Consider the following 12,006-nt stretch of genomic DNA (forward strand, 5'->3'; position numbering starts at 1 on the left):
CTCTACTGTAGGGACAGGCTGCACCTCAATGGGGAGGGTGCAGCTGTGCTTGGGGAGAAGATGGCAAGAAGGGTGGAGGAGTGTTTAAACTAGGGACAGGGGGTTAGGGAACCTACAACATAGGAGGGGTAAGATAGTGTAGATAGAGAGGGGGGACTTATTAACCTGTTGGAGACCACGGACGTATGGATACCCCCTTGTGCCCTGGTACCTTAGGACCAAGGGCGTACCTGTACGCCCGTGGGAATTTCGAACCCCGACGCTAGCTGGACGGGGATCGAAAAGGGATGCCTGATGAAATCATTCAGCAGGCATCCCGTGCAAATGCCTGTGGGGGTTCAGATCAGCGATTCACGGGTTTTCCGAGCTGATCGGGTGTCTGATGATCCAATAGCCTGGAAAATAGGGATGATAGAAGCTGTCAGAGACAGCCCCGATGATCCTAGAGGATAGGAGCGAGGTGGCAGGGGTGCCACCTCCTCCTATCCTTTGCGATTGGCCGATGTGGCCAATTGGCCAACTGTAGGGCAGGGACGGGGGGAACGTTCATTTCCCCTGCTCTACCCGCCCTTGGATGTCGGGGCAGAGCAAGGGAAGATGGTGGCGATGTGTGGGTGTCATTTTGGGGACTGCCGGCGCCGGTTACCTGGGATCACGAAGCGACCGAGGACCAGGGACCGGCGGCTGACAGGAGGCGCAGGCAAGTGGAGGCGGCGTCGGCGGTTTTCTAGATACAGCTGTGAAGATCGCCGTAAAGTGATCTTCACTGCTGTATCTAGGAGTTTCAAAACTACAACTTCCAGCATGCCCAGGCAGCCTTTGGCTGTCTGGGAATGCTGGGAGTTGTAGTTTTGCAACATCTGGAGGGTCACAGTTTGGAGAAAACTGTCCTTCCAGATGTTGCAAAACTACAACTTCTCAGCATGCCCAGACTGTCTAGGCATGCTGGGAGTTGTAGTTCTGTAACATCTGGCCCTCCAGATGTTGCAGAACTACAACTCCTAGCATGCTTGGACAGTCTCGGCATGCTGGGAGTTGAAGTCTTGCAACATCTGTAGGGCTACAGTTTGGAGACCACTACACAGTGGTCTCCAAACTGTTCTCCTCCAGTTGTTGCATAAGTACAACTTCCAACATGCCCTTCGGCTGTCTGGGCATGTTGGGAGTTGTAGTATTACAACAACTGGAGGCACACTGGTTGGGAAACATTGTCTGTTTCCTAACTCAGTGTTTCCCAACCTGTATGCCTCCTGCTGTTGCAAAACTATAACTCCCACCATGCACTGACAGACCATGCATGCTGGGAGTTCTAGTTTTGCAACAGCTGGAGGCACATGGGTGTGGAAACACTGAGTTAGGAAACATACACTGGTGTGGAAACACTGCAGTAGTCTGTTACCTAACTCAGTGTTTCCCAACCCCAACCAGTGTGCCTCCAGCTGTTGCATAACTACAACTCCCAGCATGCATGGTCTGTCAGTGCATGCTGGGAGTTGTAGTTATGTCCCCCCACCCCCTCCCCCACATGAATGTACAGGGTACATTCACATGGGCGGGGGTTTACAGCAAGTTTCCTGCTTCAAGTTTGAGATGCGGCAAATTTTCTGCTGCAGTGGGAAACTCACTGTAAATCTCCGCCCGTGTGAATGTACCCTAAAAACACTACAGTACACTAACCCAAAATAAAGAGTAAAACACTACATATACACTACACCCTTACACTGTCGCCCCCCCCTCCCCCCAATAAAAATAAAAAACATCTTGTAGGCAAATTTTTCCGCAACGGAGCCTCCAGCTGCAAAATAACAACTCCCCGTATTGCCGGAGAGCCATTGACTGTCCAGGCATGTTGGGAGTTTTGCAACAGCTGGAGGCCCCCTGTTTGGGGAAAACTGATGTACAGTATTTTTGGTGTAGGAGGCAAGTGTAACGCTTGCATCTGGGTACACCCCTATGAAAATTCCTAATTTAGGCCTCAAATGCGCATGACGCTCTCTCACTTCAGAGCCCTGTCGTATCTCAAGGCAACAGTTTAGGGCCACAAATGGGGTATTTCTGTACTCGGGAGAAATTGCGTTACAAATTTTTGGGGGCTTTTTTCCTTTTACCCCGTATGAAAGGTAAAGTTGGGGTCTACACCAGCATGTTAGTGTAAAAAAAAAACATTTTTGTTTACTCTAACATGCTGGTGTTGCTCCATTCTTTTCACTTTCATAAAAGGTAAAAGGAGAAAAAGACCCCCAAAATTTGTAACGCAATTTCTCCCAAGTACGGAAATACACCATAGGTGGACGTAAAATGCTCTGCGGGCGCACAACAGGGCTCAGGAGTGAGAGAGCGCCATGTACATTTGAGGCCTAAGCTGGTGATTTGCACAGGGGTGGCTGCTGGTTACAGCGGTTCTGACATAAACACAAAATAAATAAATACCCACATGTGACCCCATTTTGGAAACTACACTCCTCACGGAATGTAACAAGGGGTATAGTGAGCCTTATCACCCCACAGGTGACTGACAGATTTTTGAAACAGTGGTCCGTGAAAATGAAGAATGTAATTTTTCATTTGCACAGCCCACTGTTACAAAGATCTGTCAAATGTCAGTGAGTTGTAAATGCTCACTGTACCCCTTGTTACGTTCCTTGAGGGGGTAGTTTCCCAAATAGTGTGCCATGTGGGCTGTTTTTTGCTGTTCTGGCACCATGGGGGCTTCCTAAATGTGACATTCCCCCCAAAAAAACATTTCACCAAAATTTGCTTTCCAAAAAAAAGCCCAATGTCGCTCCTGGTGGTTCAAATTTTGCTGGACATTACCACATGTGAAAATGAAAAATTTGGGGTAACATCAGCATTTTTGTGAAAAAAATAAAATTTTTCATTTTCACGTTCAACTTTATTGAAAATTCGTCAAACACCTGTGAGGTGTTAAGGCTCACTGTACAACTTGTTACGTTCCTTGAGGCATGTAGTTTCCCAAATAGTATGCCATGTGGGGTGTTTTTCGTTGTTCTGGCACCGTAGGGGCTTCCTAAATGTGACATGCCCCCAAAAAAACATTTCAGCAAAATTCGCTTTCCAAAAGCCCAATGTCGTTCCTTCCCTTCTGAGCCCTCTAGTGCACCCACAGAGCACTTTACATCCACATATGATATATTTCCTTACTCAAGAGAAATTGTGTTTCAAATTTTGGGGGACAATTTCACCTATTACACCTTGTAAAAATGAAAAATTAGGGGTAACATCAGAATTTTAGTGAAAAAAATTTAATCTTTCATTTTCACGTCCAACTTTATTGAAAATGTGTGTGTTAAGGCTCAATGTCCCACTTGTTATGTTCCTTGAGGCATGTAGATTCCCCAATAGTATGCCATGAGGGGTGTTTTGCGCTGTTCTGGCACCGTAGGGGCTTCCTAAATGCGACATGCCGCCCAAAAACCATTTCTGCAAAATTCGCTCTCCAAAATCCCATTGTCACTCCTTCTCTTCTGAGTCCTCTAGTGCACCCACAGAGCACTTTACATCCACATATGAGGTATTTCCTTACTTGAGAGAAATTGGGTTACACATTTTGGTGGGCTTTTTCTCCTTTTACCCCTTGTAAAAATAAAAAATATGGGTCTACAAGAACATGTTAGTGTAAAAAATGAAGATTGTGAATTTTCACCTCCACATTGCTGCTTTTCCTGTGAAACACCTAAAGGGTTAACAAACTTTCTGAATGTCATTGTGAATACGTTGAGGGGTGCAGTTTTCATAATGGGGTCCATTATGGGGTATTTCTAACATAAAGACCCTACAATTCACTTCAAAACTGAACTGGTCCCTGAAAATTTAAGATTTTGTAACTTACTTGAAAAATTGGAAAATTGCTGTTGAGCATTGAAGCCCTCTGATGTTTTCAAAAAGTAAAAATATGTAAACTTTATGATGCAAACATAAAGTAGACATATTGTATATGTGAATCAATATATAATTTATTTGGTATGTCTATTTTCCTTACAAGCAGAGAGCTTCAAAGTTATAAAAATGCAAAATTTTCTAATTTTTCATGAAATTTGGGAATTTTTCCCCAAGAAATGATGCAAGTATCTACGAAATTTACCACTTACATAAAGTAGAATATGTCACGAAAAAACAATCTCTGAATCAAATTCATAAGTACAAGCATCCCAGAGTTATTAATGTTTAAAGTGACAGTGGTCAAAATGTGCTCGGTCCCCAAGGGGTTAATGTACCTGGGGGTGGAGCGGAGGGAGGGGTTAGAATAGTTAATAGGGATAGGGATAGGCTTCATAGGAAAAAGAAAACATACACCATTGAATTGCTTGTTGACTAATGCCAGAAGTCTGTCCAGTAAAACTGACAAACTGGAGTGGTTGATGTCTGAGGAGAATTATGACATAGTGGGTATAACAGAGACTTGGTTGGACGATAGCTGTGACTGGGCGGTCAACATCGAGGGTTATAGTCTATTCAGGAAGGATCGGACAAAACGGAAGAAAGACTCATTGCCCAAGAGAGTAAAACTAACCCTAGATGTTCTTTAACCTGTACGCCCTGAGTCCTTTCCCTTTCTATAACAGCATAATAGCGGGTCGGGCCCGGCCTCTAACAACAGCTGGTACCCGTGGCTAATAGCGTGCAACACTGATCGCGGTGCCGCGCGCTATTAACCCTTTAGACGCGGCGTTCCAAGTTGATCGCCACGTCTAAAGTGAAACTAAACTACCCCCGGCTAGCTCAGGGGGCTGTTCGGGACTGCCAAGGGGAAATTGTGGCATCCTGAGCAGCTGTAGGACACGAGGAGGGTCCCCTTACCGGCCTCCTGGTGTCCGATCGCCGAATGACTGCTCAGTGCCTGAGATCCAGGCATGAGCAGTCAAGCGGCAGAATCATCGATCAATGGTTTCCTATGAGAAACCATTGATCAATGTAAAAGATCAGTGTGTGCAGTGTTATAGCCCCCTATGGGAAAAAACTTAAAGTGCAAAAACGAAAAAACCTCTGGTCCTTAAGGGGTTAACTATATTAATAGCAAAAAGGTTAAAAAGGAAAGTGTTGGCCCTTTAAAAACAATAAAGAAGAAATTATAAACGGGGATCAGGAAAAAGCAAATATATTAAACAAATTCTTCTCCACTGCATTTACTGAGGAAAACCAGTGGTTTAGTCTCTGCCATTGATGTAGGATGGATGCTGCATGGAGGAGCAGGTGTACCGGGGCATTCCGGGGCTGGTGCCACGTAACCAGCTCAATGGCTGTCCTGATGTGACCTGTTTCCTCCGGGTCTCGCCCTGAGGTAGAGGGATGTAGAGACGAGGTACGTCTGTGCCTCGGGGAGTGGTGACCCTGAGGTGCCGAAACTCACTGGGTGTTATAACTCATTGAGTGAAAGCATTGCACCATTATCCTTCACCTTTGGCACTCACCCTTGGTATCCCGGCCTTCTGGCTAGGATCGGGGACATTTTTATAGATCCGGTCGGATGACCGGGCAGTATATCTGCACTTCATTCACTTATTTATTATTTTTTTGTATGTCACTGTGCCACATTTTGTGTATTTCTTTGTACACAGGATTGGCAGGATGTGGTAGCCCTTCTGGGTGTCCCTCCTGGCGGTCTAGGGGAGGTGTGGGTGGCCATTAGGTTCCTCACCTCCCTGCAACCCCTGGGCATCTTGGCTTTGGTCAAGATGCCATCAGTATACGGCTCCTTGGCTGATTCCTTGGTTAACGCCTAAGTTGAAGCCAGGAGCATTCTCGGCCCCTTAGTAGCTCCGGGAAAAGGGGCATCGAACCTGGATCCTTGCAGGTGCCTTTTGGCCCGGAGGTGAAGGGTAGGTTTGTTGGGGGCCTCACTCCTGTTGGAGAAGGGCTTAGCTATAGACCACATCCTTTGTGCACGTTTTTTTTAGTGTGACACGTTTGCACTTTTTCTTGCACTTTGGGTGATAGAGAGCACTTGCTTCGGCTCTTAAAAAAAAAAATATATATATATACTTCATAATAAAATTTTATTTCCTTTTTATAGAAATCATTGCTTATAAAAAGATGAACCCCCATACCATCCAGAACATAATTCTGTCTGGCTGCAGCATTATCTTTGTCCATGCCTGTGCTTGAGCTTGGACAAAGTCCAATAAGAGAGGGAGGGGCTAGCACCCCTCTGTGCTCACTCCTGTCCTATCAGACTGCAGCATGCAAAAAAGGGAGAAAGGTACGCTTTAAAGTAAAATTTTATTTGTTGACATTCAAACAACTTTTGCTGTTATTTCTGTCAGATAATTTTGTGGCCAAGGGATGCCATAGACTCCTCAAGTCACAAGTATCAGATCAGATTGTATATGATTGGCTCACTCCACTTGTATAATTACAAAACTCCAAGGACCAATGCCATATTCTTGGCAAGATCATTTGCAAACAAACAAAGAACAAACTGGAAAAGAAAACACTAGGAGTAGCTAAGTTATCTTAATAGATTTTGGAATCCAGTCTCTGAACTACAAAAAGCAGGAAAACTCAGTTATTTAATGTTAAGTTCAAATGTAGAATATGGAACAGCAGCAGCAATTCTGTACTACTTTGCTATAAGCAACCACTGTGAAGCTAAATCTTTGTAAGCACTTCAAAGGGGTTCATCTCATCCCCCACCAGGAAGGAAGATCAAAAAGAAAAGATGCCTCCAATAATGTATTGCAACAACACATGGATTCCATATTTTATATTACAGCTTTTATTTTACTCAAAAAAGAACTATGGAACAACAAAATATATCATAGTTCATATAGACCGCAAAGTAATGTACACGGCCCATCTTCAGTTTTGCTTTTCTGGGCTTCTTCTGGGGTGTGTACTTAAAACATTTAAAAATGCGTATATTAACATAATATTTCTATATTACCATACCTATATAAAAACACTTTCCATAAAATAACCTAAACTATGAAAAAAACTAATAAAATACTATAAAGGTATTCAGGATACTTAGACACAGAAGTCAATCCAATACTCCCTGACATAATCTCTATGGGGGAGATTTATCAAAACCTGTGCAGAGGAAAAGTTGCCCAGTTGCCCATAGCAACCAATCAGCTCGCTTCTTTCATTTTCATGAAGGGCTGTGAAAAATGAAAGAAGCAATCTGATTGGTTGCTATGGGCAACTGGGCAACTTTTCCTCTGCACAGGTTTTGATAAATCTCCCCATATGTGATAAACCTGGAAACTGCTTAAAGGGGTGCTCCGGTGGAAAACTTTATTTATTTATTTATGTTTTTTATGAACTGTTGCCAGAAAGTTCAACAGATTTGTAAATTACTTCTATAAAAAAATCTTTATCCTTCCAGTACTTATTAGCAGCTGTATGCTACAGATGAAATTGTTTGCTTTTTGAATTTCTTTTTTATCTTGTCCACAGTGCTCTCTGCTGACACCTCTGTCCGTGTCGGGAACTGTCCAGAGCAGCATAGGTTTGCTATGAGGATTTTCTCCTGCTCTGGACAGTTCATTATACGGGAATCAGGTGTCAGCAGAAAGCACTGTGGACAAAACAAAAAGGAAATTCAAAAAGAAAAGCATTTCCTCTGTAGCATACAGCTGCTAAAAAATACTGGAAGAATAAAGATTTTTTTATGGAAGTCATTAACAAATCTGTTTAACTTTCTGGCACCAGTTGATTTAAAAAAAAATGCTTTCCACCGGAAAGTGGCTATCATTGTAGTAAATGTCAGTTTACTTGAAAACCTATTTCAGAAGACAAATATCTATGAGAAGTGCCAAAGGGTTAGAGATGTGTATAAAGCCTTTATGTTCTGGAAATCAGTGGTGGTCCAAGATCACATACATAACCTGTGTGTGATCTTATCACATATTTATAACATATCCTCAATTTCTTCTTTAAGAAAACTAGGATGAATTGGTCCATGGTAGTTTTTTCCCATTTACCAATGGGTATAAAACACATAAAAATGGAGATCAGGGTCAATATTAGGGATAAGAGGGGAATCAATGCAATGTTAATGACTGCCAAGCCACAAACCAATTCATGTGCCTGGTATGTGGCTGCAAAGATACATGCCTGAAAGTGTGGTACTGTAGATTAAGTCAAGGTCTGCATTTGAGGACCCTACAAAATGTTGGGTTGACCATGACATACACAAAGACTCTACTATGATTCTGTGGAGAAGCTGCATGCGTTCTCGATTTAGTCTCAGGCAACATTATTCAGTGCAACATTTTACTTAACTTACCTTACTTAACTTTGCTTTCTCTCGAACACCTTAGTAATATCATAATCATTCTGTAGATTTCTTCATACAAATAAATATATTTAGCAAAAAAAAAAAAAAAAAAAAAAGGTCATATATAGAGCTGCATTTGGAGTTCTGGCTGTCAAGGCTGTGGGTTACCTATACACACTGAACTAGTAAAAGCAACAGCTTGAGAATTATAGAGAAAAAAAGCTTTTAAAGGGGTACTCCGCTGCCCAGCGTTTGGAACAAACTGTTCTAAACGCTGGAGCTGGGAGCTTGTGATGTCATGGCCCTGCCCCCTCATGACGTCATGCCCCACCCCCTCAATGCAAGTCTAAGCATAGACTTGCATTGAGGGGGTGGAGTGTGACATCATGATGGGGACGGGGCTATGACGCCACGAGCTCCCGGCATCGGCTCCAGTGTTCGGAACAGTTTGTTCCAAACGCTGAGCAGCGGAGTACCCCTTTAAGGCTTTCTTTAAATGGGCACTGTCAGATACAAAAACTTTTGATTTGTTGTAAAGAATGCAAAACCAATAGGTCAAACAACTGCCCCTCCTGCCTGCTTGGACACATACTAGTCCTGCTGTGTCCATACGACATCACCTACGTCATGGACACACTTCCTTGATTGACAGCTGTGAGTGCAGGGCTCACAGCTGGAGGAAAAATCCTCCCACTGTCAGCGTGTGTCCCACTACTGTCAGTGAGGACAAGCTGAGTGATATATTAAAAAAAATGTTTTTTTTTTGTTAGATCTGACAGGTACGCTTTAATAATAAAAAATATATATATATAGCCATCAGTGCTGCACAGAGTGCAAAGGAGAATGATGCACAGATGAACATGAGATCCCTGAGGAATCCTGATGGAGGAAACATGTAGGATCTATTATCTGCATGTGAATACACTCCAATTAATGATGAGATCGACTATGCCGTTTACAAGAAAAAGCTAAGTGGACTAAGTGCAATACTGTAATAACAACACTGTCATGATCACACCCTATCGGTCCAGCTAAGATGCTAGAGTGTGTGTGATGGTGCAAGGGTATCCACTACAAGTCCCAGCAAGTCACCAAATTAACCCTTAGAGAAACGTGTTTCCACCAGAGCTGCCTTCAGAAAGGTGAGCTCATATATTTAGAGATCAAAGACCAGAGCTGATTAATTAAACATTTAATCTGATAAAAGGTATCACAGTGCTATATATATATATATATATATATATATATATATATATATAAAAATACAGGAACAAATGACATACAGTTACAAAAATATATAAAAGAGTTTTGCAAGGCAAGTTCAGAAAACAAAAGATGAAGTTCTTACAGCATGATGGTATAGCAGTTCCAAGAGAGTGAGTTTCAGCTGTTCTTAGGACGGTCTTGTCAGCTTGTGGCCCAGCTTTTAACAACCAACTTTGAGTCTAGCATTGTTTTAAATAACATATCTGCTTTCTTGGGAGGGGGACGCCATTCCCCCCTCCCCTCTGGTCCCACCAGGGATCTTCTGGGGAAGAGTGCAGCACATGTTCCCAAAAAAAAAAAAAAAAAAAAAAGAGGGGATAGAAAACACAGTGTGAATTCGGGTAGAAAAACAGACATGGTGCACATCTACAATCTTGTATAATGATCTGATTGCTTCTCAGCATAATATCAAAAACTAACAGGTTGTTAGTATACATTTTTGATCAAAAAGTACAAGCCCACTCGCCACGTCAAGGCCACCTTTTTGGAGTGGGTCCCTAACGTCCCTAGCATAAAATGGCGCAGCACCGGGCGGCGACCACCACCGCCGCGACACCAGTGCCCACAGGGGGGGAACGACCCACTGGCAGAGCGGCCCCAATGCCACTCAAACCAGTCTATGGGCCGCACCTCCCCGCAGACACGGCACCACGGCAGCAACGGACACCACACAGCACCACACCAGTGTGAACAAGGTGTAATCGCTCACTTACCATGCTCTCCCACTTTGTTGTGTTGTTATATATTGATGGCAAGAAATTAAAGGAGTACTCTGGAGCAAACTACTCCTGCTCCGTCCTGCCTGGGCTGCAAAAAAAAAAAAAATGAAACTAAACCATCTCTCATCTTCCTGGGTTCCCGCGCGCCACTACAGCTGATCGGTCCTCTGGTCCATCCTCTTCATACTTCCGTGTGAACAAAGCATCACATGGAGCTCAGCCTATCGCCGGCCGCCGCGATGTTCTGCCTAGGCCCATAATAGGCTGAGCGCCATGTGACGCTTCGTTCACACGGAAGTATGAAGAGGATGGACCGGAGGACCGATCAGCTGTAGTGGCGCTCCGCGGGAACCCAGGAAGGTGAGGGATGGTTTATTTTCATTTTTTTGCAGTCCGGAGCAGGAGTAGTCTGCTCCAGAGTACTCCTTTAACCTGTTAAGGACCAAGGACGTACCGGTACTTCCTAAGTCCGCTGCCGTTCTATAACGCGGGGCCACGGTCGGGATCTGTGGCTAATAGCGTGCGGCACCAATTGCGGTGCCGCGCGCTATTAAGCCTTTAGACTCTAAAGTGAAACTAAAATGTTGCCGGCTAGCTCAGGGGACTGTTCGGGATCGCTGAGGCGAAATCGCGGCATCCCAAACAGCTGTGACACAGCAGGAGGGTCCGCATACCTGCCTCCTGGTGTCCAATCGCCAAATGACTGCTCAGTGCCTGAGATCCAGGCATGAGCAGTCAAGCGGCAGAATAAAGATCATTTAACCCCTTCCCTAATAAAAGTTTTAATCACCCCCCATAAAAAAAAAAAAAAAAGGTGTAAATAAAATAAACATATGTGGTATCGCCGCGAGCGGAAATGTCTGAATTATAAAAAATATATCATAAATTAAACCACACGGTCAATGGCATACGCGCAAAAAAATTCCAAAGTCCAAGATAGCATATTTTTGGTCACTTTTTATATCATGAAAAAAATGTATAAAAGCGATCAAAAAGTCCGATCAATACAAACAGCATACCGCTAAAAACTTCAGATCACGGCGCAAAAAATTAGCTCTCATACCACCCCGTATCGGAAAAATAAAAAAAGTTATAGGGGTCAGAAGATTTTATCCAACACAATTTTAACCGTATAAATTTTCCTGCATGTAGTTATGATTTTTTTCAGAAGTACGACAAAATTAAACCTATATAAGTAGGGTATCATTTTAACCGTATGGACCTACAGAATAATGATAAGGTGTCATTTTTACCGAAAAATGTACTGCGTAGAAACAGAAGCCCCCAAAATTTATAAAATGGCGGGTTTTTTTTCCAATTTTGTCTCACAATGATTTTTTTTTCCGTAGTAAAACATTAAGTAGTAAAACATAAAAAGTTATTTAATTTTAACAGCAGATTATGTGTAATAATAATATAAAGCAAGGTAACAATATTCCGCTAAGTTGAAAACTAAATTGCTGCAATTTGTGATGACAACATGGATGATTTTAACTCCGCTGCTCAACATTTGGAACAAACTTTTCTAAACGCTGGAGCTGTCATAGCCCTGCCCCCTCGATGCAAGTCTATGGGTAGGGGGGCATGACAGCTATGACATCACGAGCTCCCGATGCCGGCTCCAGCATTCGGAACAGTTTGTTCCAAACACCGAGCAGCGGAGTACCCCTTTAAGACCCTTTAGCTTTGTTTATCTTCAGCCCATGCTATGAATAGGCGCCATTACGATTTTATTTGAATTCTTCTTCTTATATATCCTGGAATCTAAATTCTTAATTTTAT

Source organism: Hyla sarda, chromosome 1, assembly GCF_029499605.1.
Source record: "Hyla sarda isolate aHylSar1 chromosome 1, aHylSar1.hap1, whole genome shotgun sequence".
NCBI lineage: Eukaryota > Metazoa > Chordata > Amphibia > Anura > Hylidae > Hyla > Hyla sarda.